An 18,690-nucleotide genomic window follows, 5' to 3' on the forward strand; every position below is an offset into this window, starting at 1 on the left:
ATCCAATGTGTCAGTGTCACTCCAGCCCTGTTAAAAAATGACTGCCACAGTTTTCAGTGAAGTATTCCCTCCTCTACTGTGGTTTCAACAGATCTTTCCTCCTGTCTCCCTTCCCTGCACCAGTTTCTTCATCCCAACCTCCACTGGTAGCAGGGAAACCCTGCCAATTCACAGGTCATTCCTGACATGGAAGCAGATAGGCTGTTTGTAGTTCTTCTTTCTCTTTAGGTCCTCTAATCCAGTGCTATAGCAGACCCTCTCGGGTGACCTCTCTTCATTGTCTACCCCTCTCATTCCAAGGATATAGAAATAAGCATAATAATAATAATAACCAAAAAGAAACAAAATTAGCAGATCCTGGTTGAACACTCGGTTCCTCTCACTCCTGTGAACCTCTCAGGTCCCTAGCCTATCCCCATTCCTAAATGTCAACTCACAATACCCAGAAACACATTTTTACACTGAAACCCTTTGGCTACAATACGAGGTAAGAAAAAATATCCTACTAGGCAACACACAGCCATGACACTCTCCTAATAACAGAAGAGAAACAGAAAACACATAAAAACACCCAACCAAAAAATACAAGCCCAGAGAAATCAGCACCTAAATCTATAATCATCCCAGTCCCTCATGCCTATATGCTAGCATGAAAACACATCAAATGTGCCAGGGAAATATGTGTCCACTGGAGCCCAACTATCATACAACATCAGGACCAGAATATGCTAATATAGCAGAAACACACATCTCTCTCTCTCTCTCTCTCTCTCTCTCTCTCTCTCTCTCTCTCTCTCTCTCTCTCAACACACACACAAAAAAAACCTTAAAGCAACTTGTATGATGATGATAGAGATCTTTAAAGAAGAACTTAACACCTTTTAGAAAATGAGAAAAATACAGTGAGAGGATATGAATACATGCCATAACAACAACAACAAAATTCCAGAAAAACACAGTATGAGGAAGTGAATAAACCCATTAAAATAATCCAGGAAAACACTAACAGTGGAAGGAAACAAAATTGTTCAAGACATGAAAACAGAAATAGAAGCAATAAAGAAAACACAGAGAATTCTAGAAAAGAAAAAACTGAAATGAGAAAGGAACTATAGATGTAAGCTTCAGTAACAGAATGAAAGAGATGGAAGAGATAATATCAGGCATTGAAGGTTCAATGGAAGAAATGGATACACTGCTCAAAGTTGCATTAAATATAAAAACCCCTGAAACAAAAAATGCAGGAAATCTGAAACATTAAGGCAAATCTAATAATAAATTGTTATAGAGGAAGGAGAAGCGTAACAATTTATACTCAGAAAACATTTTCAACAAAATCACAGAACAATATTTTAATCTAAGGAAGGAGATGCATAGAAAGGTACAAGAAAAAGAACACCAAGTAAATCTACAAAGAAAGAATGTTAAAATCTGAAGGGGAAAAGAACAAATAATGTATGAAGGCAGACCTTTTACAATAACATCTGAATTCAAAATGGAGACTACAACCCAGAATACCTGAACAGAGATGTTACAGATGCTAAGACAGCACAGATGACAGCCCCCAGCAAAACTTACAATCACCATAAATGGAGTAAGTCACAATCCTTGATAAATTCAAAATCAAAGAATATCTATCAATATATCCGGCCCTACAGAATATACTAGTATTCTGTATTTTGAGGAAAACTCCAACATAAGAATGTTTTCTATACCCATGAAATCACAGAGAAATAGTAATCTATGACCAACAAAATCAAAAGAAGTGCAGCAAACACACACATACATTTACACACACACACACACACACACACACACACACACACACACACACACACACACACACACACCACCAAGACCACTACCAACAAGTAATAGAAATCAACCATCATTGGTCGATACCTCTGAATATATCAATGGACTCATTCTCCAAAACAGGTACAGACTAACACGATAGATGTGAAAATAGGTTCCAACCTTCTGATGCATTCAAGAAAAACACCTCATATCAAGAATCAACATGGCCTCAAGGCAAAGATTTGGAAAAAGTTATTCCAAGCAAATAGACCTAGGAATCAAGCTTTAATACCTAACAAAATTGACATCTAACAAACAGAAAAACATAAGGAAGGATGATATTACCCATGAAAGGAAAATCCACCAAGATGATATTTCCATTCTTATAATCTATGCCCCAAACAAAAGGACACCCACATTTACAAAAGAAACATTACTGAAGCTTAAATCACATAGTAAACCTTAAAATTGTTAGTGGGATACTATAATACCCAATTCTCACCCACGGACTTGCCATCCAAACAAAAAATAAACGGAGGAATATTGGAGCTATCAGACATTATAAAACAAATACACCGAATAGATATTTGTAGAAAATTTCACCCAAACACAAAAGAATATACCTACTACTTCTCTGCACCTCCTGAACTTGACCCAAAATTGACCATATCTGCAAACACTAAACACATCTCAACAGGTGCATGAATATTGAAATAACCCCCTGCATCCTATCAGAGCACCATGGATTAGAGCTAGATATCAACAGCATCAGAAACAACAGAAAGCTGAAACACTCATGGAAAACAACTCTCTACTGAATGAAAAACAACATAACCAAACTGATGGGATCTTTTTAAGGGCTGCTTAAAGGAAAGATCATAGCACGAGTGCCTAGGTTACAGAGATGGTTCAGTATAAGAAAGGTTTCAGTGTAATCCCTCATATAAAGAAACTGAAAGGAAAAAAATGACCATCCCATTAGATGCAGAAAAAGCCTTTGGCAAAACCCAACACAACTTCATGATGAGATTTGTTGGAAAGCTCAGGGGTACAAGTAAAATACCTAAAATAAAAAGGCAGTATTCAGCAACAAAACAGCCAATAACTAATGCAATGGAGAAAAATTCAAAACAATTTCAGCAAAACCAGAGACAAGACACAGCTGTCTACATTCTCAATATCTACTCAATATAGTACTTGAAGTCCCAGCTAGAGAATAAGAAAACTGAAAGAGATCAGGTGTTTATAAATTGGTAAAGTATATTTGGAAAAAGTCTTATTTGCAAATGATATGACATGATACATAAGTGATGCAAATCATCCCACTGGGGAACTCCTAGAGCTAATAAACACCTTCAGTAAAGTCTTTGGAGATAAAATTAGCTCAATATAATCAGTAGCTACCCTATATACAAATATCAAATGGGCTGAGAAAGATAACCTAGAAACAAACATCAAAATTCACAATAGCCACACCTAACAGAAAAAATCTTGGGGTAACTCTAAGCAAGCAAGTGAAGGACCTATATGGCAAGAACTTTAAGTCTTTTAGGAAATGAAGAAGGTTTCAGAATATAGAAAGATCTCGAGAGTCATCTGAGGCAAGCGACCTGCATGCCAGACCCAGTTCAGCAGCAGCGGTGGGTTCTGAACACCGAATACCTAGAGGCAGCCCGGCCTCCATCCGTCGGCCCAGGTAGGCCCAGAACTGTTTTCGGTTCGTCATCACTGCAAGGAGTCATCTGACACAAGCGACCTTCATGCCATAGGGAGTTCTGCAGCAGGATCCGACACCCCGAGGCCCGGTGACAGCTCTGCCTCCAACTGCCCGCCCAGCGGGACCCAGTACACCCAAACACTGCTGACACCCGGGTAACAGTGACACCTCCATCCAAGAGAAGAGGACCAAAATCAGAATATTGGATCTGTTTGCAACAGAAGGGAACCGTGTTCCCACACCCGTCAGGAGAACAAGAAACACTTGATACACCCACCAGAAGAAAGGATGAGAAGAGGACAAGGTAAAAGCACATCCAACACAGAAAACCCAATATGACATCACCGGAGACTAGGAACCATACACCAGTAAGACCTCAACATCACGATGCAGATAAACCGGAAGAGAATGACCTTAAAAACATATTCAGGAAAATGATAGAGGACCTCAAAGAGGACCACAAAGAGGACAAGAGAAAATCCCTTAAAGAAATTGAAGACAAAACAAACCAAAAAATACAAGAAACCGTTCAAGACCTAAAAACTGAAATAGAGACAATGAAGAAAGCAGAATCTGAGGGAATGCTGGAAATAGAAAAGCTGGGTAAATGATCAGGAACTACAGATGTAAGCATAACCAACAGAATACAAGAGATGTAAGAGAGAATCTCAGGGATTGAAGACACACTAGCGGAAATAGACTCATCAACCAAAGAAAGTCTTAAGTCCAACAAATCCCTATCACAAAATATCCAGGAAATATGGGATATTGTGAAAAGACCAAACTTAAGAATAATAGGTATAGAAGAAGGTGAAGAAATCCAACTCAAAGGCGCAGAAAACATATTCAACAAAATCATAGAAGTAAACTTTCCCAACCTAAAGGAAGACATTCCAATGAAACTACAAGAAGCCTACAGAACACCAAAGACTGAACCAAAAAAAAAAAAAAAGGCCAGCTCGTCACATAATAATCAAAACACCAAACATACACAACTGTAGGGGAAGCTGTAGCCATGCCTACTTAGGGGCTGGCTACAGGTGTGCCTGACCACACTTGTGAGGGCGTGGTCAGAGTGACATAGTGTGACTGCATTTGTGTTTTTGGTTTCTCTTTTGGGGCTTGCATACAGACTGTTGCTGTGCTGGCTGGCTAGGTCGCTCTGTAAGTAAGACTTTCCCTATTAAATACCCTTATATTTCTACCTGACTCCGTATTGGTAATTTCCCACTATATCTGGTTGTCAGAAGTGGGATATAGGAAAACTGCAACCCATTTGGGACAGGCAGTGGGTTCAACCAGGCCCGCGGCCTAGGCCCGGAAAGCGCCCTCTCTCCACAGGTGCTCCTGGCTAGCAGCCGACCCGCTGCAGCTGAGCTGCTCAGAACCATCCACCCAGCTCGGAGACAGTTTCTGGCTGCCTAGAGTCGAGGTAGGCCTCGGCATTCAGCAGAGGCTTCCCCTGGCGGCTGCTGCTGCGGGAAAGCTGAATCTGTTTCAGTGGTTGTGGCCTGACAGACCTGAGAACTATAAATAAGGTAATTCAACCAGTGGGCTCTCTGCAACCTGGAATGCCATTACCTTCCTTAATACCTAAAGGATGGCCTATCATAGTCATTGATCTAAAAGACTGTTTTTTCACAATACCGTTACCGGAAAATGACAGAGAAAACTTTGCATTTACTATACCAACTCTTAATAATTCACAGCCAGTTAGGAGATATCAGTGGAGGGTTTTGCCACAAGGAATGCTAAATAGACCTACTTTGTGTCAACACTTTGTACAGCAACCTTTGGAAATAATTTGTAAGAAATTTTCACAATCTCTTGTTTATCATTACATGGATGATATTCTTTTATCAGATTCTAATAAGGAAACTTTGGAACGTACGTTTGAAATGGTGGAGGAAGTTCTGCTTCGTTGGGGATTACAGATTGCCACAGAAAAGATACAAAGAGGAGATTCTATTAACTATTTAGGTTACAAGATAGACTTACAGAGAATCAGACCTCAAAAGGTACAAATTAGGAGAGATCGGTATCAAACTCTTAATTCTCTTCAGAAATTATTAGGGGAAATTTCTCAATTACAGACGATTATTGGTGTAGAAGGACATGACTTAAAGCATTTAAAAATGGCCCTTAAAGGTGATAAGGACCTAAACAGTCCTAGAATATTATCTGCTGAGGCAGAAAAAAGAGTTACAATGGGTAGAAAACAGAATATTGGATGCGCATGTAGATCGGATAAACCTCGATTTAGACTGTATTCTGGTTATCTTGCCATCCAGAGAATACCCTTCTGGAATTCTGATGCAAAGGGAAGACACGATATTTGAATGGATATTTCTGCTACATAAACAGAATAAAAAGTTAAAGACATATATAGAAAAGATTTCTGATTTGATTTTAAAGGGTAAATTAAGACTTTGTCAGCTGACTGGAAAAGATCCAGCAGAAATTATATTACCTTTAACTAATGAGGAAATTTCCTCCTTGTGGAAGGATAATGAATATTGGCAAATAGCTCTTACTGACTTTTTGGGAACAACTAGCAACAACTAACCCAAAACTGACAGAATTAAATTCATAAAAAAGACAGTCTGGATTCTTCCACGTATTGTAAGACAAACTCCCATTTCTGGAGTTCGTACCTTCTACACTGATGCCAACAAATCAGGTAAGACAGGTTATAAAGCAGGTGAGGTAAGTAAAGTAGTTCAAAGTCCATATACATCTGTACAGAAGGCAGAATTATATGCAATTCTCATGGTACTTAAGGATTTTACAGAACCTCTTAATATAGTTACTGATTCCCAATATGCAGAGAGAGTTGGGTTACACATTGAGACTGCAGAATTTGTTCCTGATAATACAGAATTAACTTCTGTGTTTACAATTACAGGAAACTATCAGAAACAGAAGTAATCCTATATATATTACACATATCAGATCCCATACGGGTCTGCCTGGCCCACTAGCACAAGGCAATGATGAGATTGATCATTTATTAATTGGAAGTGTGCTAGAAGCCTCAGAATTTCATAAGAAACATCATGTAAATAGCAAAGGTTTGAAAAAGGACTTCTCCATCACTTGGCAACAAGCCAAGGAGATAATGAAAAACTGTCCTACTTGTTCCTTTTACAGTCAAACTCCATTGCCAGCAGGTTGTAATCCTAAGGGCATTCGGAGAAATGAGGTTTGACAGATGGATGTCTTTCACTTTGCAGAGTTTGGAAATTTGAAATATGTGCCTCATACCATAGACACATTCTCAGGGTTCCAATGGGCTACTGCTCTTAACTCTGAGAAAGCTAATTCTGTTATTACACACCTTCTAGAGGTGATGGCAGTTATGGGTATACCTGCACAAATAAAAACTGACAATGCTCCAGGATATGTCTCTACGAAATTGGAACAATTTTTCAAATATTATAACATAAAGCATGTTACCGGTATACCACACAATCCTACAGGACAAGCAGTGGTTGAGCGATTTAATAGAACACTTAAGGAGATGCTCAACAAACAAGCTTGAAAGACTAAACCCCCGAAACATAGGTTGCATGATGTTTAATAATTAACACTAAACTTTCTTAATGCCAATGAAAAAGGACAAACAGCTGCAGAAAGACACTGGACTATGGAGAATACTGCTGAACTCAATCAGCCGGTATACTTCAAAGATGTACTAACCTCTGTATGGAAACCAGGACATTTGTGATGTTGGGGTAGGGGTTTTGCATTGGTTTCTACAGGAGAAGAAAAACTTTGGATACCATCAAAGTTGATCAAGATTCGAGTGGAAAAGGAAAAAAACTCTCAATGAGGACAAATGACAGGTATTCTACTAAGGTATATCTTGTAAACTAAATAGAACCCCCCCTCCCCCCCAAAGGAAAGGGAAGTGTTTTGCTTTTATCTTCACAGGAAAACTCATCTCCAGAAGGCAAAGGACACTGCATGGGTAGATACTTGGGAAGAAAAGGTAGCTATAACCATCAAACAAAAGGAACGTGCCATATGGTAAACTTTACAGCTGTCTCTCAGGGAACTATTTCTCTTTATTTCCTAGTCCCTATTCAATTAAACCAATGCTGGGTTTAGAGGTGGATTTGGCTTTCCTCCTCTAAAATCCAAGCATGTTATTTAACTAAACTTTAGTGTTTCTGTGTTGTATCAAGAAGCCAATTGATGTAATACAGAATAAAAGAAGAATTTGGGGACTGTCTTTGTCTTTTCTTGGATCTTTCTCTCAAGGTGTACACCCTTTCATAATTGTTATGCTCTCATGGTTGCATTCCCCAGCATGTGTACATACACAAGCAAACATTTCTCTGCTAACTGTTTATGTTTGAATCCCACACAGCCAATGAAGACCTGCCTGACAGCAATCCCTGGACACCCTGGAAAGAAAATGGGCCACACCTCCTCCACTGCACTGGATCCAACTTGCTCCATTTCAATGGACACTCCAGCCAGAGGTTCGGGTACTGACTTCAATCAAGTTGAGGATTTCAATCGAGATCTTCAGTCAAGTGAATCCCATCTAACATGGACAGGATACTAACATTTTTTTCCTACAGGACCCCACATGACTATCATCGTCCCATTTCAGCAGGAAGTAACTTGGAGAATGCTACGCCCCCTTTCCCCATTGTTGTCACTTAGGATAGTGTATATACCTAGTTAGGGATAGCTTCCTATTGTTTATGGTTGGGATTGGAAGGAGGTGTTCAGGCTTGGATACCTCTCTCAGATGACTTTAGGGTTTAGTTAACATAGATAGTTAGGATGTGACATAAGCAGATTGTTGTATCTTCTTATATTTTACCTTTATGATTGTTAATTTTGGATACTTTATACTGTTAAGTTTTAATCCTCTTTTAGACTAAAAGGGGAATTGTAGGGGAAGCTGTAGCCACGCCTTCTTAGGGGCTGGCTACAGGTGTACCTGATCAGGCTTGTGAGGGCGTGGTCAGAGTGACGTAGTGTGACTGCGTTTGCGGTTTCGGTTTCTCTTTGGTACTTGCTGTACAGACTGCAACCACGCCGACTGGCTAGGTCGCTCTGTAAGTAAGGCTTTTCCCTATTAAATACCCTTATATTTCTACCTGACTCCGTATTGGTAATTTCCCACTATAGCAGTCTTCTACATTCCAGCATCCAGTTATGCCAGCACCATTTGTTGAAGATGTTCTCTTTGTTCTATCATATAAATTTGGACTGTTTGTCAAAAATCAGGTGTTTGTAGGTGTGTAGGTTAATATCAGGGTTTTCAACTCTATTTCATTCGTCTAGTCTACCTGTCTATTTTTGTGCCAATACCAAGCCATTTTCAAGACTATAGCTCTGTAATAGAGCTTGAAATCAGGGATGGTGATGCCTCCAGAAGTTCCTTTATTGTACAGGGTTGTTTTGGCTATCCTGGGTCTTTTGTTTTTCCATATAAAGTTGAGAATTGTTCTTTCAAGGTCTGTGAAGAATTTTATTGGGATTTTGATGGGGATTTTATTGAATCTGTAGATTGCTTTTGGTAAGATGGCCATTTTTACTATGTTGATCCTACCTATCCAAGAGCATGGGAGATCTTTCCATTTTCTGATATCTTCTTTAATTTCTTTCTTTAGAGACTCAGAATTCTTACTGTCCTTGAAGTTCTAGCTAGAGCAACAGACAACAAAAGGAGATCAAGGGAATACAAATCAGAAAAGAAGAAGTCAAATTCTCATTATTTGCAGATGATATGAGTCTACATAAGTGACCTGAAAAACTCTTCCAGGGAACTCTTACAGCTGATAAACACCTTCAGCAAAGTGGCAGGATACAAGATTAACTCAAAAAAATCTGCAGCCCTACTATATACCGATGACACACTGGTGGAGAAAGAAATCAGAGAAATATCACCCTTTATAATTGCCACAAACAACATAAAATACCTAGGGGTAACACTAACCAAAAAAGAGCTTTTCTTTTTTTATAAAGGAGAAAATCTGTTATCATTCACTATTATCAATGCAGTTGTAAATTGAATCTAACCTGGCATTAAAAATTATCAAACAATTTTAATCTTTTAGTATATATCAATACACAAGTAATATCTAAACAAAACTGTATGTATCAGTCTACATAGCTGTGCTTATTTACAAGAACACTACGTGTTAACTCCTCAGGGAGAAAAGTGAGACACAAGGGATCTGTAGTTGATGTTTTCTTCGAGAGACACTGGGAGATCCCTCTACAATCTGCTTTAAGTGTCTGTGTGACCACAGGTTTAGGGTGAACTCTGTGAATGCACTAAAGTAGAGGTCAACAGCTGTCTGGAAAAGGGGACAACATAGTCATCGGGTAGAGAGACCAGGACACTGAGGGTCTTATCTGCATTTAATCTCCATAATAACCATGAGAGATCGGTGACACCTGTGGCATATGAGGTATTTTTACTGCTTAAATTCTCCCCACTTCAGCTGGGAAAAACAGAGTAAAGGCTCATTGTTAACTGGAACTTGGGTAGATACAAAACACCGATTGTGGGTGGCATTTCATGTGTGCTCTGTTTGTAAAGTACCTAATAGCCACAAAATTTTGAGTCAGTTGCAGAAGACCTTCATGTTCCTTATGCAGAGATTGTACACCAAATGACTCAGGAAGGGATGGACAGATAAAAACTAAAATGGAAGAACCCAGTGAAGCTTCTGATGCTCGATATGACTAGATCACTTTAGCCTTTGTTGCCCAATCCATTGACCACCTGGTCATTTTTATTTCATGGTCACAGTTTTAGGACATGGAGGAGCTCTGGATGGACTCCAAAAGGAAAACATGATCTATGACCTTCATAAACATTAGGTAAAATAAGTCAAACCTGGGGCTGGAGAGATGGCTCAGTGGGTAAGAGTACTGCCTGCTCTTCCAAAGGTCTTGAGTTCAATTCCCAGCAACCACACGGTGCTTCACAACCATCTGTACTGAAATCTGGTGCCTTCTTCTGGCCTGCAGACATATATGCAGGCAGAACAGTGTGTACATAATAAATAAATAAATCTTAAAAAATAAGTCAAACCTAACAAGAAGAACTTCACCCATTTTAGTTATTTTTAACTATTTATTTATATTTATGCCTATTGGTGTACTGTCTGGATGTATGTCAGTGAGAGGGCGTTGGATCCCTGGAATTGGAGTTACAGACAGTTGTGAGCTGCCATGTGGGTGCTGGGAATTGAACCTGCATCCTCTAGAAGAATAGACAGCGCTGAGAGACAGATATCCATCTTTCCAGACCCCATTTTAGTTATAATTTAAACACTTGAAAATTCAATAAACTGAAAATAAAACTTAAAGCAATGTGCCAAATCAAAGCGAACATCACCAAACTCTGAGAAGTCAAATGGAGACCAAAATAGATCCAAACAAGGAGTTACTATAGTCAGAAATGCTGTTTCTCATTTTCATGGACTCTATTTTAGTGCCCCTATTGACGTACAGGAAGACATCACATATTTTTGGAAAGATTATTTTTATTTATAATATTATAAAATATTATAAACAACTTTTGATACATATTTATTACCAGAATCACTACAGTACTTCCCATTTTATTGAAAATGATTGATAAGATTATAGAGAAAAGCTTATTATAATTAGAATACAGATAGCAAACTGGAGCTAGATGGGGATGGTCCCCTTAGAATCGAAGTATCTACCATCAACTTAACCATTTCCTTTAAATCACACAATGTGTGATACTCAGCACAAACACTGAGCAGGCTCGGTGAATTACTGACCACCTAATCATCAAGGCAATTAAGCTGATTTCATTCAAAGGCAAATTAGATTCTCAGATGTTTCCTGGCAAAGCCTGCTGGAAGAACACAGAAATCTTGGAAATCCACACTCCGTTTGTGATTTTATCTTGACACAACTTTCAGGATGATGGGCTTTTCCAGTTGAAAAATCGTTTTCTTGCTTAATTTCAAGGGTATCTGTGTAGTTAAAGAGGCACATTGAGAAGCAATGAATGAGAAGCAACAGTTACAGAGCAAAGCAGAACAAATACATTCAGGACAGTGGTACTTTATATACAAAAAAAAAAACACTTTTGGCTTCATGGGTCTTGAATTCTTTTGTTTAATTTTTTAAGATTTGTTTTTATTTCATGTATAGTGGTGTTTGCTGCATGTGTGTCTGAGTAAGGGTGCCAATCCACTAGAACTGGAGTTACAGACAGTTGTGAGCTGCCATGTGGGTGCTGGGAATTGACTCAGGACCTCCAGAAGAGCAGCCAGTGCTCTTAACTACTGAGCCATCTCTCCAACCCCGTGTCTTGAATTCTTTATACATAGTCTTCATTAGGATTGGGTGATGAAGACACTGCAAGAAAGTCACTTTGGAATAACTATTGTATGTAGAATCGAGGGGGAAGAATATGTTGACTTGTGTTCTTCATTGATTCAAATTGAAGTGAAAAGGCTGAGTTTTAAAACTTTAGATCACACTTGAAGTATGTGGAAGGCTATTTTTTGATGGGCAGTATAAAGTTAAAGTTACACTGTTGACACCTACAAGGTAACCCTGGACAGATGGCTAACACTGCACCTCTATGGCCCGACTCAATGTCTCAGGCCAGTTGTGCACATTCAGTGGGAAAGACCTGCAGGGAGCACTGAGCCTTGTTTCCTAACATCTACTCTTAGCCCCCAAGCAGTATGAATGCTGAACTCTGAGTCATTCAGTGTTTTCACCAATGCAATCATACTTCTCAGTCTCTTCAGTCTTATGGGAGAAGGGACAATGCCCACAAAGTAAGCTGGTGTCTGTAGAGGGTAAGGAAAACAGGGTATCAAGGAAACTGAAGAATGTCAGCTTATGGGTGACTGCAGCTTGAGACCTGCCTGTGTTCAAGGTTAAAGTCTTTGTCCATCTTTCTCAACCTCTGTATGCATAAACAGGATGGCTACACAGCTACCTGAGGTGACAAATGAGGTGATAACCACCTCTCTCTATTGGCCTACAAAGAAAAGACAACTGATGGAAGGACCTGCCTGCTACATACATGAGTTTAGAAATAGCCTTATCATTCAGTTATTTCTTAAGTTTGTGGAGGGGACCAACGCATCAACTCCTCTAAATGTATTGTGTGTTTTTAAATAACATGCATGTATTTTTTCCAGACATACACCCACAGAAAGATAGGCACATATACCCATGTATGCTTGACAAACAAGATTTTAAATATAAAAATTAAAAATTGATTAAATGTATACTTAAGATGTCCAGAACAGTTGTAAAATACCCCTTAAAATATATTTAAGATATTCACTGCCTTTCCACCAAAGCCGTCTTGGTAGAGTAACTAAGAAACCAAAATCAGGTGAAATTCAAAGACGTAATTCTGCAATGCAGAGAGCAAAATTGGGTGGGTGGACTTAGTGATGAAAAGAGCCAGCAGAGAGCACTGGAGCAGAGGAGTAGATGGGCCGTGGCCAGTTAGCTCAACTCGACCGGTTTAGTTGTCTAGTTCAACTTGAAGTATGAGGACAGGAGGAACCCGTGAGATGGTAGCAGACAGATTTAAGAGAACATGAAAGAAGTCTCATGTAGCACAGTTAAGAAAATGTGAGAGCAAGGGGTCAGGATGGCCCGGAGGGGTTGACGTTCTTTATATAATAGAATAGTGCTCGGATCAGTGAGCACTGCAGCCAGTACAGATCTCCGAAGCCACAGTCCGGTAAACTATCTCCGTGTATCTCCGTGAATCTCAGGTGACTAGGCACAGGGAGTTTTTAAAGTCACAAAGTGAAAAGCACAGCCAGTGCTGGGAAGCCCCTGACTCCTGGGAACTTAGTTCCTGGCGAAGCCCACCACTCACAGACCACGGCAAGGTGATCATTCCATGCTATGAGTGTGCAACAGATTCCCATCTCCAGTTAGTCACACAGTTTAACCTGGACTTGATCTCAGAGCCACTGTACTAGTCATGTTGCAGGGATCTGCATGGACTCTAAATGATTTCTCTGTGCTTTTTCCAGACAGACTTACTGCTCCAGAATGGAAGGACTTTAAAGCTCCTGGGTCACATGTTACTCAAATCCTTTATTCCATACAAGGCATCATAAAATGATGATAATTTTCTCTTTCTGTAGGTAAAACTCTAAATTAACAAACAAAAACCCAGTTAAATAGAGTTTGTAGAGGTTTTGGCCTCACCCGTGTTTCTTCACAAGGCTGGAGGGTGAAGTTCTGCAGGACGCTGATGACAGCCAGTTTCGTGCTGATGAGGGCAAACCTCATGCCAGTGCAGTTCCTGTGTCCACTCCCAAAGGGCAGGTATACATAAGGATCAACGCTGTCCTTGTTCTCCTTCTGAACCTGGACTCACAGCAGGGATGAAACCGAGGCTATGGGACATAAAGACCCCAAGAGCTCCCTGTTTGGAGTTCTCACACCTCTCAACCAGGAGGGCGCAGCATACATTTGTGGACTTGCAACTGAACCCCTGCTGCAGATGTCTCACTGTAAGTACTGCAAGTCTCGGGTGGAGGGATGGCTCAGCAGTTAAGACCATTCTTGTCCAGCTGGCCTGGATGTGATTCCCAGCACAGGTCTCTGCCACCCTCGAGTGACCTTTTCAGGCACCAGGTATACATGTACTGCAGACACATACATGCAGGAAAACACCCATACACAGAAAAATAAATACAGATTTAGAAAAGAGGTGTGAGCTAAAGGTCTTTCCATGACCCTTAAAATAGAGGGGCCTCTGGTGCTGAGCCGAGCTGAGCTGAAAGCTTTTAGACAGGAAAGGTGTCTTTTTTTTTTTTTAATTCAAGTTAGGGAACAAGCTTGTTTCACATGTGCGGCGTCCACCCTTGACCAGCAAGAAAGACGCCACACCGAGGAATCTTCTTCAAACACAGTTTAATCGGGAACCTCTTTGCTTTGTACAATGTATAATGGAGGCAGCGGTGGCGGCCCCGGGCCGAGGGAGACGGGGCCTGATATAGTCTACATCTACCAATCACCTAACCCTACGTGGCGCGCCAGGATAGGTTGTCTCCAAGCAGAATTAAGAGGATACATGACCTTTGCCTAATTTGGAGTTGTTTACCACAGAGAGCGCTCGCCGTCGGGCTGGCGGAGGGCGGAAACCGGCGCCATCTTTTGGGTGCGGTTTTCTGCAGCTCCCTACAGTTCCCCCTTTTTGTTTTAATATTATAGGAGTAGCAGTATCTATCTGTTGTCAGATTTCAGTCATCTCTGTCTTAGGTTCAACCCCAGTGTCCCTATCTTACCCATCAAAGAGTCACTGTGTCGCCCTCACAGGCTCATGTCTTAGGTTGAAGGGAACACATGTATGCTTATTCGCTCAGCATGAGGGTAGGTGCCCGTCATTGAGCATGACTGATTCAGATACGCATCACTTACTCAGCAAGGGCGAGACAGACATCTATTTGTCTGTCAGCATGGATAACCATGCTTGAGGGGACTGTCCTGCTTCCACAGCAGCAAAGGCCTGTACCAACATAGCAGCTTGGGATTTTTGCGACTTCCTGATCCTGCATAGGCACCACAGGCAAACAAAAATGGCTAACAGCATCATGGAAAACATAACCCCTACTCCAGCCCATTCCTTAACAAAACTAAAGGCTTGTGCAATCATGGTATTACTTCTCTGCTGTGTGACCCTCATCCTGCAGATACACCATAAGGCTATGAAACTAACTAGGATAAGCATTCCTCCCAGGGCACCCATTCCTGCCCACTCTTTCAGATGATTCATGGCTTGAGTGATCCACGCAGACAGTCCTTCCGCAACCGAGATGTTGACCCTGGTGGAATTCACATGCGCTATGGAGAGTCTCAGCTCCTGCATCAGCTTGTCAAAATCCCCAGACCAGTTGCCTAGAAGATACTATGAAGGTTGTTTAGACATGTTTGCTGCTAAGGAATAATTCTGATAGGAAACAGCTGTTACACACAAACCAGGCATTCTCCATTCACATCCCAACTGTGCCAGTTGTCATAAAGTATCCAATTGTTCCTGTACTAGATCAATGCATTGATTCAAAACCATAATGCCACCTTTCAATTGAGCATTAAGGGTAGATTGGATATCCAATGCAATCTCCATATGCTAAGTGCAGCAATTTCAACTCCTTACTAGTTAAGAGAATATCATCCATATAGTGGACACATCTCACAGCAGGGTATTTCTCTCTAATAGGAGCAATAGCATGACACACAAAAAGCTGACACATAGTGGGGCTATTGACCATACCCTGGGGTAAAACCACCCACTCATATAATGGTATGGAGAATAGAAGGTAAAGTAAAAGCAAACCTAACACTATCCTGCACACATCACAAATCAGGTTCTTCATGATTGGGTAGGGCTGACAGCAATGGTAAACCACGCTGCACAGGCCCCATGACTTGCATCTATTTATTTCCTTCAGCTGTTCTAACGTCTCCTGCCCCTCTTCTACAGCCTTGCGGCATCTTTGATCCTCTAGACAGCTGCGAACCATTTTCCAAATAGGCCTCGTCCCTGGCTTCAGCGTTCCCTGTGCCCAGACAAAATCTAGATCTTTTCCAAGCTTATCCCAACTATCCACAGTGAGATTGCCCGAAGACCACGTTGTACAGGGCCCATAATTTGCATCTGCTGATTAATAGCTCTAAGATCGTGAAGCAATCTCCATTTATCAGATTTTTTCTTAATGACAAAAATAGGAGTATTCCATGGAGATACAGAGGCTTTTATATGCCCCAGATCCAGCTGCTCCTGCACTAGAGTCTTAGCAGCTTCCAGTTTTTCAGAGGAAAGTGGCCACTGAGAACCCATACCGGCTCCTCTGTTTTCCAGGTAATAGGAATACCTCCCTCAGTGGCCCCTAGGAAAAACCCAGACCTAGATTCTTTGGTCTTGGTTGTGGGATAATAGGACTGGCACGACCCTACAGATGTTTCCCGAGGCCTCGGCCTGGGACGTATCCCATTCGTTTCATGATACCTTGAGATGTTTCTGAGTATTCATTTGTGAGTTTAAAACCCATATCCTTTAACAAATCTCTTCCCCATAATGAAATTGGTAAGTCTAACACATAAGGTTGCATGGTCCCTGAATGCCCTTCCTGATCTTTCCAAGGCAATTGTCTAGCACTCATATCAGGAGCCTTAGCATAGCCTAAACCTTGTAAAGTTTGAGAAGAAACCTGTATAGGCCAGCCAGAGGGCCAATCTTTAGTGGCTATGATGCTCTTATCAGCTCCAGAATCTAGTAAGCCTAAGATTTTCTTACCATTCACTATTAACTCAAGGGTTGGACGTTGATCAAGATCTAAAGCTAGGAAAGTTAAGTTTGATCCAGTGGAACCAAAGTTTCCCTCTCCTCTCTCTCTGGCTTGTGCTGGAAACTTGTCATGCAAACTTGGCAAAAGCAGTAGCTGTGCTATCCTGTCTCCAGGAGAAATGGCTGTAATCCCTCTAGGAGATTCTACCATGATCTTTACTACACCCATGTAATCAGGATCTATAACTCCAGGATGTACTCGTAAACCTTTCAATGCTGCAGATGATCTTCCTATAAGCAAACCTACTGTGCCAGGCTCAAGGGGTCCCTTAAAATCGGTGTCAACAAGCTGGACCCCCATTCTGGGAGTTAATACGAGTCTGGTGGTGGAGCGTAAGTCCAGCCCCGCGGAGCCTGTAGTGGCTCTCCTCGGTCCCTCGGATGACGAAGAGAGGGCCAGGTTTCGGGACTCTGCTCCTGGTTCTGATCCTCCATGGCCCCATATATTTGTGGGCCCTGGGGTCGTGGGCCCCGTTGTCCGTTTTTTGAACGGGCTCCTCCATACCCCTGAACAAGAGGCTGTCCACTGATGTCTTTTACTGATCTACAATCCTTAGCCCAATGATTTCCTTTTCTACATCTAGGACATAAGCCAGGTTGCTTAGGGCGCGGAGCAAAGTTATTGACTTTAGTGTTTCCTCCCTCGGGGCATTGCTTTTTCAAATGCCCTTGCTTGCCGCATTTAAAGCAAGCTCCTGAACCTCCACCTTTCTTAGTTAATTGCATCACAGCAGCTGCTAGGCCAGCATTAGTCAGCGGACCCCCTAACTCCCTACAGACTTTCATCCAGACTTCAAGGCCTTTACCCTTATATGGAGTTATTGCAGCTCTGCACTCTTCTGTACACTGTTCATAAATCAGCTGTTTGATCAAAGGCATAGCAGTATCTGGATCCCCAAACACTCTTCCTGCAGGTTCTACCATTCTTGCCACAAAGTCTGAAAAGGGTTCCATAGGACCTTGTAATATCTTTGTAAGATTTCCACAGACCTCACCTTTGTTAGGCAGAGACCTCCAAGCCCTAATGGCTATTTGATTAATCTGATCATACACTTGAGGAGGATATCCTGTTTGTTGCTGTGCAAAACGTCCTTGACCAAGAAGCATGTCCACATCCCAATATTGATCACCAGCTGCGCGATTAATCGCACCTTGATCATTGGCAAACTCAATTTGAAAAGCTCTCCAATCTAAATATTGTCCTGGTGATAAGCAAGCTTTTACCAAATTTGTCCAATCACTGGGTGTCATACAGTAGCGACCGAGCGCTTCTACCTGAGCAATTGTAAAAGCTGCCGTCACCCCATAGGTGCGTACCGATTCTGCCAGAGCTTTGACTATTTTAAAGTCAATTGGTTCATGATATCTCTGTTGGTTACCGTCTGTAAAAATTGGATAAGCCAGTGGTTGAGTAACCTGAAGCTCAGTGCGAACCGTACGCCACACTTCCGGACAGAAGGTGGAGCAACCAGGACCTCCTACTTCCTCTTTCGAGCAGTAGGAGGGAGGAGCGGTAGGGCGGTGCCCTTGCTTTACAGTCGCCATTTTAGGACACTGTTTTTCTGATACTTTTAATGAATGTTTTTCCATGAGCTCAATAATCTCTTCCTCCTCTTCCTCCATGATGTCCTCATCCTCACATATATCCTGCTCTGATTCTGAATCCTCTCCTGGTTCTTTTAACTCCTTTCTCAACCTTCCTAGAGAAGGATAAACTTGCTTCTTATCCCTTTTCTGTTTCTCCTTTGTTTTCTCACTGCAAGTCGGATAACACCACCAGAAAACAAAAGCCCACACTGCGATGTTAAAAGGCAGCCAAATC

The 18,690-nt window shown here is 41.3% G+C and overlaps 1 pseudogene; it reads right to left on the reverse strand.

Annotated features, from left to right (window-relative positions):
- Window positions 1-3,364: 3,364 nt before the first annotated feature.
- LOC100765971 overlaps window positions 3,365-18,690 on the reverse strand; it is a 36,586-nt pseudogene continuing 21,260 nt past the window's right edge.

This window comes from Cricetulus griseus, chromosome 4 (genome assembly GCF_003668045.3).
Source record: "Cricetulus griseus strain 17A/GY chromosome 4, alternate assembly CriGri-PICRH-1.0, whole genome shotgun sequence".
NCBI lineage: Eukaryota > Metazoa > Chordata > Mammalia > Rodentia > Cricetidae > Cricetulus > Cricetulus griseus.